This window comes from Crassostrea angulata, chromosome 3 (genome assembly GCF_025612915.1).
Source record: "Crassostrea angulata isolate pt1a10 chromosome 3, ASM2561291v2, whole genome shotgun sequence".
NCBI lineage: Eukaryota > Metazoa > Mollusca > Bivalvia > Ostreida > Ostreidae > Magallana > Magallana angulata.
The window spans coordinates 51,093,702-51,108,918 of record NC_069113.1 but is presented as its reverse complement, the minus strand read 5'-3'; positions in this window follow the sequence as shown (position 1 = coordinate 51,108,918).

Sequence of the window (15,217 nt, the reverse complement as noted above, 5' to 3'; positions counted from 1 at the left end):
GAGATCCTGGAAATTTTACAGGGGGTTCTGAAGAATAATTTTGTTTTTTGAGGGGTTGGGGGGGGGAGGGGGCATGCGCGGATAAGAAAAATTTTCCTGGGGTGGGGGTTGAGTGTCTGACGGTTATTTGAGTTTGCCTGGGGATGTCCGAGGCATATTTTTGTAATTTTATATTGTACATGTAATGGAAAGAAATTTTGCGGGGGTTGGGGTGGGGTCTGGAACCCTCACCCTACTCTTCTAGATTCGCGCATGGGGAAGACCGATGCCGGTAATTTAACGGTAATTTTAACCATTTTTATTTAATTAATCATTTTCAAAATTATCGGAATTCCAATATTACCTTTAAAGGCAGTTAAAACTTAAAATACGAACCATTTAGTCTCGGTGAGTATTCGGCCAACATGCGTCCGCGTACGAAAGAAATGGCAATATTCAAGAAATTTGGATGGACGATCTGGGTCCTAGGTCGTCCATCCGATTCTTTTTCAGACTAAGAGCTACAGAACTGCACTTAGAGAATGTCAAACTGATTATGTCAATTTATTTTGTCTCAAAGAATCAGTTTTTTTAATCAATAAAGTTTTACCTTAAAAAAAAGAAGAAATCGGGCACAATTTTCAATGTAAGCATTTTACAATTTGAAGGTCTAATAAAGTTTTGAATGAAGTTTCAAGATACTACTCTTCGTTGTTTTATACGAAATATTGCATGGAAAAAAGATTTACATCGCATATATATTATATAACTAATTTCTTCTCTTTTTTATTTACATCAAAATAAATCCAAGAAAAAATCTAAATATTTTTTTTCCTTTATATGTGTTAATGAAAACGTTGATCAGCAAGGGCCGGTTCTATGTCGTGCAAGCACCTACTTAATAGATTGTTACACGGATCTACCACGATGACAAATATCGAAAAGGCAATATTGTGGGTGAAGGATGAAAGTGTAGTTTGTTTTTTTAGGTTTATTTTTGATAATTATATTTATCTGGATCAATTTGGTCTGTTGGTTTGTTTTGTTTATTGAAAAGGGGAATAAAGAAAATGAGTAATTTCCGATATGAAGTCAAGCATATATTTTCATATTATCATTGACTTAAAACATGTTGGAAAAAAGAAATATTGTATGAAGCAGTTAGTTATTATGCGCAGATCATGCATTCCTTTATGGTTTCCCAATTGCATGTATCAGTTACTACACGTATTTGCGTACGGAGAAATAAATTTCCAAAGAGATGATATAGTTATCAGTTAAGTTCCAGATTGTCTTCTGCACATGCAAGCACTTTTGTAATCCTGATTTAAAAATAGGTATAATGGCCGGGGGGGGGGGGGGGGTCATCGCAACAAAATTGTGTATTAGCGTACTAGAGTGTACATTGTTAATTAATAATTGATGTTGAATTGTTATTAACAAACAAAATCATAAATTTATAATAACAAACACTAAAATGCCAGGGAGTTCTGCTGGACGCGATTTCATTTGTCTTCAATTAATAGGGTCTAAGGATGCCCGCCTACTTAATACATATGCTCACGCGTCAACCGATTAAAGATGACTGTATTTTGGATTTATAAATCGTTCTAAAACATTCGATCTGATATATCGTTGTTAACAATTCAAAACTTTGAACGATTAAATTTGTTTTTATACCTACCCCGACCCTCACGGAAAAATCCATTCAGGTCAATGGAAATTTCATTTACAAGACTCCGCGCCAGAATCAGAATGTCTCATTCATTAATTTTTTCGTAGTTATAGTGGACGAGTCCAAAATAGGAATTTTGAGACACATCATACAATGTGAACATATGCCATGAATGCAGTTTACTTTGCGTCTATTTTCTTATTTTGAGAGTCCTTTTTATCATGTTTATCATGGCTTGAAAATGACGGAAGGCCCTTGAATGTTGTTATCTTTATGCAGGCACGTAGCATCCTTTTTGAAAGTGGGGGGGGGGGGGGGCCAGACTCATCCAAATAACAAGCAAAAAAAAAAAAAAAAAAGAAAAAAAAAGAAGACTTTCCCAAAATCTTCAAAATCCTAATCCCCGGGGGGGGGGGGGGGGGTGTCTGGCGTAGTATGTATATAACTTCAATTTTAATCCTATTTTCCTTATTTTTATATAAATTTTTTACATCCTTGATAATTCAATTTTTTATAAGTAAATTTTAAAAAAATTAGTTGCTGTGAGAAAAAGTGTGTGTGGGGGGGGGGGGGAAGCTTGAATTAATAATTGCATCTTTAATGTGTCAACATTTATATTCATAATTGATGAAAACGTTATATGGGATGTAATAAGCAACAATGAGCAAGAGTGTTCAATTAAAAGGGCTTTTCACATTGCACATGTGTAATCCTGATTTAAAAAAAGATTGCCATATTTGAAAGGTCAAAAAAAAAAAGAGGGAGGTGTCATCGCAACAAGATGATACACATTGTCTAAGTAGTACAATGTAAGTAATAGTTGGTGTTGGATTATCATCATTAACAAAGAATCATCAGTTTGAATTAATTAAAACAAATATAAATTCATATAATTGGAATATTTACTGGAGGGGCTACGTACAAGTAATTCGCCGAAGTGGGGTACGTGTGACCCGATTTTCGATCAATTGGGCGATTTCATTCATCTGGAAAAGGGTTTCACTCGCGTGTACAAATGTAAATGTACATCAAACAATTGCTAGTCAATTAAGTGTGTATGTTAATTCGATAGATTTCTTCTAAAACATTCAATCCAAAGTATAATATATATGTAGTTATTAGTTGACACCCTCCCAATGGATCTATGCCGATGGATCTATCTGAGATCTCATTGTTGCGTGAATGGTAAAGAAAGACTTTGCGCCATAATACGTCTCATTCATAATTTTGGCTCGCCGATTAGTGGGCGAGTCCAAGTTAGGCCAGAGCACATGATGTGTAGATGGTCTTACCCACTCTATTTTCTTAACTGGTCATATAATAAATAGAGATATCATGGATCTTTCACTTTTGTCGGAGCATGTAATAAATGGAACCAAAAAATAAAGAAATCCTGATTGAATTAAATTGAAGTTAAAATGTAAATAGCCCCTCCCACCTACGGATTCGGATTTTCAAAATTCCCCATTTTTTAAATTCCTTGTCAAGATTTTTTGATGAAGCTGCCCACCTACCCCCCCCCCCCCCCCCCCCCCCACACACACACATTCAAATAACGATGCTACATGTACGTGTTTGAATATCCTTTCCTATATGGTTAGAAATAACAAAATGTCTTTGATTTTGCATCTAATATATAACAAATTCAATTTTCAATTTGGCTGTTTGAGATTATTCGATACATGTAAATTCCTAAAATGATGTAAAATAATGAAATGATCTAATTTGCAGTGATATACAGGTACATGCACTCGATCGAAGAAAAAGATTGAAATTGCTTCTAAACTCTGCACGTTCAGTTTAATAATTTATGATCCGCAGCGAAAATTAAATTTCATTTCTTATAAGATAGCCTAATTGATACATGCATGCTTCCATTGAATAAATTTGGGTAGTCAGGCAAGCTTTTGGAAAGCTATTGCTTGTATAATATTAAGGTCAAACGCGACCTTCATGTATCTTCCATTTTTTCCTATCTCCACAATGTGAAGATTTCCACATTGTTATTTCATAATTAAATTTTTATGTAATATGATATTTTTGGTTTGAATATAAAGTGTTCAAATTAAAATATATAGTATGACTTTACTTATAAGCATTCAAATGCATTTTGCGTGCTATTTTAAGGAAAGTTCGAAATATTCTAGCTCCAAAACGAGCCTGGTATTGTACTCTAAATTTTTTGGAATTAACAGGTTTAAATGTTAATAAATAAGGAATGAAATATCAAGGAAAATTATATAAAATTGAGGAACGTCTCGTCTGTCCTTAATTAAAATAATATAAATAGACATCATAAATCCCATATCAAACGACATAAAACCACTTGAATCTGCGCGTCTTTTAATGAATTTATGAACAGCGGCAAGGTAATGTTAGCTGCAAGTCTGTATAGCCCTTGTATGAAAAATTTCGGATGGTACTCAATTTTTCCAGACGGAGAGCTACATATATGCAGCTAAGGTAACTAATAATGCTTCCGATGAAATACTTTGTTTAGTAATGCAAGGTTTTAAGAGAGCAATACTTATTTGTTTAAAAAAAATAACACCCTAATACTTCGCATTTCATTCGCTGTTTGTAGAACAAGCAGAACCAGTATCAGTTCGATCCCTACCGTATGTGCATTGTTCGATAGCCATTGCATTGCATTGCATTGCATGTACAAAATATCTTTTTTGAAAATTCAACACTGAAAGTGTTTATCTATATGGCTATTAATCTATATGTACATGTACACATAGCGTACACATGTGATTCAAAATACCCCAAACGGAAAAATTCACTTATTGAGTCTACATTTTATAGAATTTGCAAAGAATACATTGCGGGTCTAAATGTTTGTTAATGTGTCAATCTATCAATATACAGTTTGTTAATTATTTTCGATTGCTAAGGCTACATCGTTTTTGATGAACATTGAACAACATTTTTTCCATGCCATTATTTCCACGGAAGATAGCGAGTACAATTATAAAGCACAATTTATTTAATTATCTCTTTAATATTGTGTACTAGTATGTAATAAATAATTTATAAATTGCTGCCGAAGGTTGTTTGGTATTTTCATTTGTAGATGCATTGCAAGTAAAAAAACGTGAAACGCGGGGCAAGTCATAATTAATATCCCTAATAACCGTTACTTAAAAATAGCGGCTTTGGATTCAAATATTATCGTATACGAATATTAAGTTCACTTTTTAAAATCATCTCCACGATGATAATATTATATCCATCGGAAATCAGTATTTTGTTTTGCTTTAAAAGAAATATTCTATCGGGAGCAATCCCGCGTTCGTTTAAATTGCCAGCGTACATTTGTCATGTCAGTAATACACATTGTGCTTTATATGACGGCCGTGTATACGTACTGTAGAACAGTTGAGTTTAATTACCATGCATTCGAACCATTTTATTAACACATCTCCCAGTACTGAAACAATTCAAAATGTCTCTGTTACAGTAACACAGTGGGGCGTTAAACATGTGTACGTCCAGCTCTACAAGCATATGCACTGTCGTCAAGGCGACGGCCTGAATACAGCTAGCGACTCTTCTATCGATCGGTTACCTGAGTCTCGTAATACATCTAAATATAGAAAGGGGCACAGTTATGAAACAAACAACAAAAATTAGGTCAAAGACGTTCATCTTTATGAAATGAATATGTACATATGAATAAAAACATTTGGGAATTATGTAGAATTATTTTTGCGCGCTGCATGTATCAGTTAGTGCATTACAAAAAGCCCTTTCATAACCTCCTAAACGTGCGCACCCCCACAAAAATGGACCGAACTGACAACAATTGTTTCTGCAAACACTGGCTATAAATTACGAAAACATTAAATTGAATACCACGGAAGGATTCAAAATCAATTTCTTTACAACTTTGCTTCAATAATGCATTAGAAATTTTTATTCCTTTACAAGTTATTGACAAGAAACTTTTGACGCATCTAACTCCCTAATTATAGGGGCCAGCCCCTTTTTTGTATACCGAATGAAAGGTCTTGGTAAGACCAAGATCTTTTAAAATACATGTTATAACAAATTTTTATCAGGTAGAAAACTAACACGGAAAATACGCGAATTTTTTTGAATTTTTTTCTTACCTTTGATTCAACATCAATACCACCCCTTTTATTTGCATTTAAATAATAAATAAAATATATCTCGCCCAAATTCAATGTATTAGCTTTCAAACCAGCTCATCTTTGAGACTCTGCCAGTCATCGTTATAGCTAAACCCCCCTGGACAAAAGAAGTCGTTAAATTTTACTAAAAGGGGAATAACTCAAAACCGGATGGGGATTTTCCTCAACTAAAATATGCAACGATAACATCACGCGGCATGTTATCAGTCCTGAAAATTTCAAAACAATCGGCGAACAAACGAGCGAGATATTAAGGATCAAAGTTGGCGTCTAGAAGGGAAAAAAAAAATAACTAGAGCAAGGCTCGTTGCAAAGCAACGAGTGGGTCTTCCATTAATGTCGGAAGTAAAGCTGGAAGTTCCTGTAAGAAGCAGAGCTCTTAAACCAATAGCAAGAGTAACTAAAATATAAAATATGAAAAAAAATCGAATTATTCCTGGTACGACTGAACAAAATACGAATGATTTTAAGTACCACTTAACAAACGCCTTTCCGATTTCATGAACGACTTAACCAAAAAAAAAATCCGAATGTGTTCAAGTACGACTTAACAATTATTTTTGGTACGAATTAATTTTAATATAAACATTACGCTATTTTTTAAACCAAGGACGCGGAATCAAAATTTCCGGAAAAATCAATTTTTAAACCCCGATATCTCTGTAATGCATCGTCCGGTTTTAAATTAAGCTTAATAAAAGCTTCTTTGCTGCTTGATGATTAATATCAAATTATTGGTCAGAAAAGAGTTATTATGAAAAGACTAAGTAGCCCTTCTGGCCCCTAATTTGAGGGTTCAGCCCCTTTTTCTGGATATCAAATAAAAGGTCTCGCTATTATAAACATATTTTGTTCTACAAGTGTTCATGAATTGTAAACCGTTCTCGAGATATCTGTACAAATGGGTTTTAGCCCCTTCTGGCCCCTTGAAACCCCTAATTACGTAATATATGACATAAGTATGGTACTGTATAGATAAACAGCTGTACAATGAACATTTTTGCTTCTATAATTGATAACAAATTATTGTTCGCTAAAAAGTTATTGCAAAAAGACTTTAGAGCCCTCTTGGCCCCTAATTTGAAGGGCCAGCCCCTTTTTTTTGATATCAAATAAAAGCCCGTGCAAATTAAAACAGCTTTTGCATTACATGTTTTAACAAAATATTTATACGTCAAAAGATATTACGGAAAATGTGCGAAAATTTTGTGAAAAAATTTGGTGCTAATTTTCAGGTTCAGGCGAGCTTCTAGGCCTTGCGCATTTTTCGCAATTGGAAGCATGGAGGGAAATCTACAGACATTCATCTACAATCCCTGCAAATTTCAAGCTTTTATCATGATTAGTTTTAGAGGAGATGCGTGGACAAAATGACCCTTAAAAATTTACAAAATCGTCCATATCTGAAACCGGAAGTGACGTTATCATTTGAAATTTTAACAATCAGTAGCGACATTGATGCTATATAACTCCTAAAAATTTGGTGTAAATCGGTTGAATAGTTTCCGAGAAATAACGCTCCAAAAAAGTCAGAAAAAGAAAAAAAAGTATAACTAGAGCAAAGCTCGTTGCAAAGCAACGAGTGGGTCTTCCGTTAATGTCAAAAGTAAAGCTGAAAGTTCCTGTAAGAAGAAGAGTTCTTAAACCAATAACTGGAGGCACTAAAACAATAAGATTTTTAAAAATCGAATAATTTTTGGTACGACTTATCAAAATTCGAAAGGTTTAAGTACGAATTAACAAAACCCTTAACGAGTTCATGAACAACTTAACAAAACCAATCCGAATGTGTTTAAGTACGATTTAGCAGTTAATTTTTAGGTACGCGTTAATTTAACCAAGAACTGAACACTTCTTTCTTAACCAAGAACGCGGAATCAAAATTTCTGGAAAAATCAATTTTTAAAGTCCAATATCTCTGTAATGCATCGTTCGATTTTAAAACGGCTTTCAGTGTTAGATACAATATAACCTCCCATTTGTAACCTGCAATATTACTGTGCACTCAGCTATGTTAAGGAAGGTCTAAGAATTCTACCACGTGTGATTTAGAACAATTTGCATAAGCCCCGCCCCTTATTCATGAGATTTTACGAGATATGGGTATTTCGGTAATTAACAAACATCTACCAAAATGAATATGATTAATTATTGGGTTTGAATGGTTCAAGAAAGGTGTACTGAAATAAAATCATAAACTATTCTTTATATCTCGCGAAATCATGAAATTCCTAAGTCGTCTGATGACGTGTCGAGGTTGACTACGTCACACCGGCGCTTGCAGCTGTGATCAGAATATAATAAACATGTGGACTTCAGTGATATATCTCGGAATTTAACCTGTTTACAACCAGCGTGGACAGAAATCGGCATAGGATTCAACTGAACAAGGTAGGATTTATCCGTACTTCCCCTAGATATTGTTTTATATTACCTAATATTGTTGGATGGGACGGAAACGAAGTGAAATTCCTCGGCTTCGATTTTGTTTACTTGTTTACATTTGTTTTTCATGTAATATTGTGTTCAAACATCAGTTTGGTGACTCAGTCAGGCAAAGTAATTGTTCTGCGTTTCGCTAGTTTTGATCATAGACAGCGTTGAGTCTCATTGTAGCTTTTTACTGGTCTCATATCGCGATAATATTAGATCGCATTTCCTCCATGTTTAAAGTACACAATAAAAAGTCCATGGCCAAACACTGTATGTGCTAGCACTACAAAGATTACTGTGAGGATCTGGAATGATTATAGACAAGATTGTAATTTGTTTAAGTAAATCGAAATGTGTTATTTTATTCAGCCTTCTTTTATGAAGATCTATTTAATTTTATTTAAGACAAAATTACCATCTGAGTCACCATCTTTTGCATTACATGCCTTAACAAAATATTTATACATCAAAAGATATTACAGAAAATGTGCGAAAATTTCATGGACAAAATTGGTGCTAATTTTCAGGTTCAGGCGATCTTCAAAGCCTTGCACAATTTTCATTAGTGAAGGCAATTGGGTACATCTACATACATTCATCTACAATCCGTGAAAATTTCAAGCTTCTATCTTGATTACTTTCGGAGGAGATGCGTGGACAAAATGACCCTTAAAAATTTACAAAATCGTCAATTTCTGAAACCGGAAGTGAAGTCATAAGTTCAAAGTTTGATAACCTCGAGTATTTACGATACCAAAAAAGTTCTAAAAATTTCGTGAAAATAGGTTGAATAGTTTTTGAGATATAAGCCACCAAAAAAGTCAGAGGAAAAATAATAATAATGAACTAGAGCAAAGCTCGTTTCAAAGCAACGAGTGGGTCTTCCGTAAATGTCGGAAGTAAAGCTGGAAGTTCCTGTACGAAGCAGAGCTCTTTAACCAATTACAAGAGTAACTAAAATAAAAAAGATGAAAAAAATCGAATTATTCCTGGTACGACTTAACAAAATACGAATGTGATCAAGTACGACTTAGCAATTATTTTTGGTATGAGTTAATTTTACTTTGAACATTACGCTATTTATTTAAACCAAGGACGCGGAATCAAAATTTCCGGAAAACTCAATATTTAAACCCCAATTTCTCTGTAGTACATCGTCCGATTTTAAAACGGATTTCAGTTTTAAATTAAGCTTAATAAAAGCTTCTTTGCTGCTTCATGATTAATATCAAATTATTGGTCAGAAAAGAGTTATTATAAAAAGACTTAGTAGCCCTCCTGACCCCTAATTTGAGGGTTCAGCCCCTTTTTCTTGATATCAAATAAAAGTACTCGTTAATATAAACAAATTTTGTTCTACAAGTGTTCACGAATTTTAAACCGTTCTTGAGATATCTAAACAACTGTGTTTTAGGGGCCGACCCTTTAACCCCTTACCGGGGCCACTAACAACAAAATTTTTGGTATCATATTATTTTAAACAATTTTTGTTCTACATTGCTTAACAAAATATTTATCCTTTTTCAGATATTAATGATCAAAGTTTTGAACTTCTGGCCCCTTGAAGCCCCTAATTACGTAACATATGGCTTAAATATTGTACTGTATAGATTAACAGCTGTACAATGAACATTTTTGCTTCTATAACTAATAACAAATCATTGTTCAGTAAAGAGTTATTGTAAGAAGACTTTAGAGCCCTCTTGGCCCCTAATTTGAGGGGTCAGCCCCTTTTTTTCTCATATCAAATGAAAGCCCTTGTAAATTGAAACAACTTTTGCATTACATGTTTTAACAAAATATGTACACATCGAAAAGTATTACAGAAAATGTGCAAAAATTTAGTGAAAAAATTTGGTGCTAATTTTCAGGTTCAGGCGAGCTTCAAGGCCATGAGCAATTTTCATAATTGGAAGCATGGGGGTACATCTACAGACACTCATCTACAATCCCTGAAAAGTTCAAGCTTCTATCTTGATTAGTTTCGGAGAAGATGCGTGGACAAAATGACCCTTAAAAATTTACAAAATCGTCTATATCTGAAACCGGAAGTGACGTCATCATTTGAAAATTTAATAATATGTAGCGACGACATTGTTCTATCACTCCTGCAAATTTCGTGCAAATCGGTTGGGTAGTTTTTGAGAAATGACGCTCCAAAAAAGTCAGAAAAAGAAAAAAAAAGAATAATAAGAACTAGAGCAAAGCTCGTTGCAAAGCAACGAGTGGGTCTTCCGTTAATGACGGAAGTAAAGCTGGAAGTTCCTGTAAGAAGCAGAGCTCTTAAACCAATAACAAGAGTAACTAAAATAAAAAGATGAAAAAATCGAATTATTCCTGGTACGACTTAACAAAATCCGACTGATTTTAAGTACGAATTAACAAAAACCTTTCTGATTTCAAGAACGAGTTAATAAAAAAAAATCAGAATGTGTTCAAGTATGACTTAACAATTATTTTTGGTACGAGTTAATTTTACTTTGAACATTACACTTTTTTTTAAACCAAGGACGCGGAATCAAAATTTCCGGAAAAATCAATGTTTAAACCCCGATATCTCTTTAATGCATTGTCCGATTTTAAAACGGATTTCAGTGTTAGATTCAGCTTGATAAGCTTTATAAAAAACATATTCATTTTTGATTTGATCAGAAAATTCATTTTTTCAAAAAATTTGTTTCACTTCCGGTTTCGACCGGAAGTGACGGATTTTTATTTCCAGCCTTATTGCACATGTTAATTGCCAAATTCATAACCACAGAAAATTTCCAGACTCTATTTAAAAGTGTTTTTGAGAAATGTCGCGGACAAAATGACTTTTTTTAAAGTTTAAAAATGACGTAACGTCAAAACGGAAGTGACGTTGTTATGGAAACTTTAAGATCTTTGAGGCATTATAATTGCACATAATCCCTAAAAGTTTCCTTTAAATAAGTTGAAAACTTTTTGAGTTACGAAGCCAAAAAGGAGTCAGAAAAAAAAGAAAAAGAAAAAAAATAATAATAACTAGAGCAAAGCTCGTTGCAAAGCAACGAGTGGGTCTTCCGTTAATGTCGGAAGTAAAGCTGGAAGTTCCTGTAAGAAGCAGAGCTCTTACACTAATAACAAGAGTAACTAAATAAAAAGATTTTAAAAAATCGAATTATTCCTGGTACGACTTAACAAAAACCTTTCTGATTTCAAGAACGACTTATCAAAAAAAATCCGAATGTGATACAGTACGACTTAACAATCATTTTATGTACGAGTTAATTTTACTTTGAATATTACGCTATTTTTCAAACCAAGGACGCGGAATCAAAATTTCCGGGAAAAATCAATTTTTAAACCCCGTTTTCTCTGTAATGCATCGTCCGATTTTAAAACGGTTTTCAGTGTTAGATTCAGCTTAATAAGCTCTACAAAACACATATTCATTTTTGATTTGATCAGAAAATTCATTTTTTCGAAAAATTTGTTTCACTTCCGGTTTCGACCGGAAGTGACGGATTTTCATTTCCAGCCTTATTACAGAGGTAAATCGATTAAATTATTACTATTGAAAATTTCAAGCCTCTATCTTGAAGCGTTTTTGAGAAACGCTGCGGACAAAATGACTTTTTGAAAATTTTAAAAATGACGTAACGTAAAAACGCAAGTGACGTTTTCAAAGAAACTTCACAAACTTTGAGACATTATAAATGCACATAATCTCTGAAAGTTTCGTCAAAATCGGTTGTAAACTTTTTGAGTTATAAAGCCGAGAAAGAGTCAGAAAAAAAAGAAAAAGTATAATAATAGAAAGAAACCGAAGAATAACAAGAGGGTCTTCCGTTGAAAACGGAAGACCCTAAAAAGAAACCGAAAAATAACAAGAGGGTCTTCCGTTGGAAACGGAAGACCCTAATAAAGAAAAAGAAACCGTAGAATAACAAGAGGGTCTTCCGTTGGAAACGGAAGACCCTAAATAAAGAAAAAGAAACCGTAGAATAACAAGAGGGTCTTCCGTTGGAAACGGAAGACCCTAAAAAGAATCCGAAGAAAAAGAAAAGGGTCTTCCGTTGGAAACGGAAGACCCTAATAATAAAGAAAAAGAAACCGTAGAATAACAGAAGGGTTTTCCGTTGAAAACGGAAAACCCTAATAAGAAATTTGAAAATTTTTCAGAATAATAGTAAGGTCTTCCGTTGGAAACGGAAGACCTTAATAAAGAAACATATTTAACGTTTAACACCTTGAGAATGAAATAGGTATTAGCATGATACAGCGGAGAAACACTCATCCTTGATCATCCGGACTACATTTTCCTGAAAAAAAATTCATAAAACAAAACCTTGACCGTCAACCTCCTTTAATCCCCTAATATTTTACATATGAGCCGGTCAATCTCAATCGGTTAATCTTTTCATTATATGATTTTTTAAAACATATCAAAATGTGTCACAGCATTCCTAATCCAGAATGCCATTTAGAATAGTGTCAATATATGCAGTACCTCTTTTGAATAGGTAATTCTCTCTCCAAAAGAGAATGAGATGGTGTTGCTTAGAAGAAGAGTGAATATATATATATATATATATATATATATATATATATATATATATATATATATATATATATATATATATATATATATATATATAAAGCAGTGAATAGATTCAACAACACTAGGCATCTTCACGTGTCGGATCTAATATATAGATACTAAGCCAGTAATCTGAATATATAAAGCACTAAACATGGCAAACGACACGAATAATTTATATTATCATTTTTTTAGGACAACCAGTCCCTTTTGTCTATAGGACACAAGAAATAAATTACATGGGTAAAAACAACGAAAATAAAATTTAGCACAACAACTAATACTACTTAAGAAACTACAAAATGATCAACTACTCTCCTAACTGTCACCGTCTTTTTAACTATGCATGAATGATAATGAAATCGCAATTGAAAACATGAATTTACATTTTTTTTTGTCGCCGTTTCGTCATTCCTGGACTCCAGTGTCACTAAACATGCTGTCCCCAAAAACAACGCAAGCACAGCGATTTTTCAAGTAGGAACTAGATGGCAATCCCGTGAAATGCATATTCTGCTCAATTGCAAATTGAGTGCGTTTTACTTTCAAAAATGATAATCTGTTCAAAATTCAAACGTAACATCATGTGAATTAGTATGTTTTTGACGTTGGTGCATTGTGAAGTGTCTTGTGACGTGCAAACCTGGTTATACAAAGGACTATTTATGATATGGGCCTAAAATGGCCCCTAAAATGAACATCATCATTTTACTTTAATTCTTTGTTTTCTTTCAGATATATATGTGATGTTTTTACATAATGTTCATTTTGATTTAACTGCCCACAGTGAAGAAATATGACATCGTAAAGACAATATTTTCCCGCCATTTTTGCATTTTTATCATACAACAGCTTGTTTTCAAGCAGTTTTTCTTTCAGAAAAGATAGAGCGCATGCTTGAACAAACAAAATATTTTAATCAGAGATGTATCCAGCCAAGGCTAATAAGTGACAAACAATTTTCTTGTTCAAGCATGTGCTCTATATTTCCCATTCATAAAAAGATAGGAAAAATGTCAATTCTTGGCTGATTTTGATTGATTTATAGAAATAGCGTCACTTCTGACGTCATATTCTGCCAGTGAGTGCAAATAAATAAAATAAATAGGTGAAAAATAATTTTACATCAACTCTTCTAAAATATAACATAACATTTTATTGTACCAGAAACACTTGAAAAATGTCGAATTATTGGGACCAAATTTAAATCATATCATATATAGTTCTTTATTTAATTTTTTTATCCAATCAAATGCCGCGTTACAGCCAAAATTTAGTTATATATCGTTAAATATATAGTAAAATAAAATCAAACACGATTAAACAATCTATATCTATATCAAACTATTTAACGAAGGTTTTAGTGACTTTATAAACTGTATTTTCTTTTTCCCTTCGTTCATTTGGGTTGTTGGTATAAAGTTTATAAAACGGAAAAACTGAAAATTGTCCGTGCCACAAATATCAAGATGTTCACTAAGTTATTATTTTCTCTACTCGGGTTAATTGAAGTGTTGTGTGTGTATACGAATACGGGTGCGAAGAGTTGTTCCAGTTTCTCCTATTTAAAATTTGTTGCATACGCTACACGTAATGTTGTTTATAACATTTGTAGAGGCACAAGACATGTTCGCATTAAAAATAAAGTTCTTGTTCCCAGACTTAAACGAATTTCCGAATACAACTAACTTTAGTCAATAAACTTATGATTCATTTTATGCCGTATTTGATATAAATATACATGTACCAAGTATTACACAAAGAACGTGAACGCATCATGTGTTTCTAATAAAAGTCCATTTCGCATTCAAATTTTCTACTTTACATTTATTCGAGCCCATACTATACCCATCATTAATTGATTAGAGAGTTGTTACCTCGACAAATTCTATCAAGTTATACGACAATCATCTAATGAAAATCAATGAGTTTAAATGGGCACATAAGTAAACATTCAAATTAAAAATCAGTTTATTATTCCTTCAAAATTTGTCAGGATGTTTCACTTTCAATATATGTCAAAAGACTATAAATCTCTTTTTTGTACTATTTATTAAATCGGCCGAGCAGTCTTAAAATTGAATGCATGCCTAAGATTTTTTCAATCATAAATGTTTGATAGATTTATACGTACGAATTATTTTTAAAAATAAAGATAACTTCGACTGCAGAGGGTAATTTGTTTGAATATCCGTAGTTTGAAAAAAATCATACACGTTGTACTTTACCTGTATATTTCTGATCCAAAACGTGTATTATTTCTTATATATAACAATATCTCAATTTTTTTTCAATACATGGCAATGTTTAAATATGCACTCTTTAGTGTTTTAAAGGAATATGCTTTATTAACAATTTGTGATCCTCATGGTACTTTTAAAATCGTTCTTTGAAAACTTCTGGGAACAG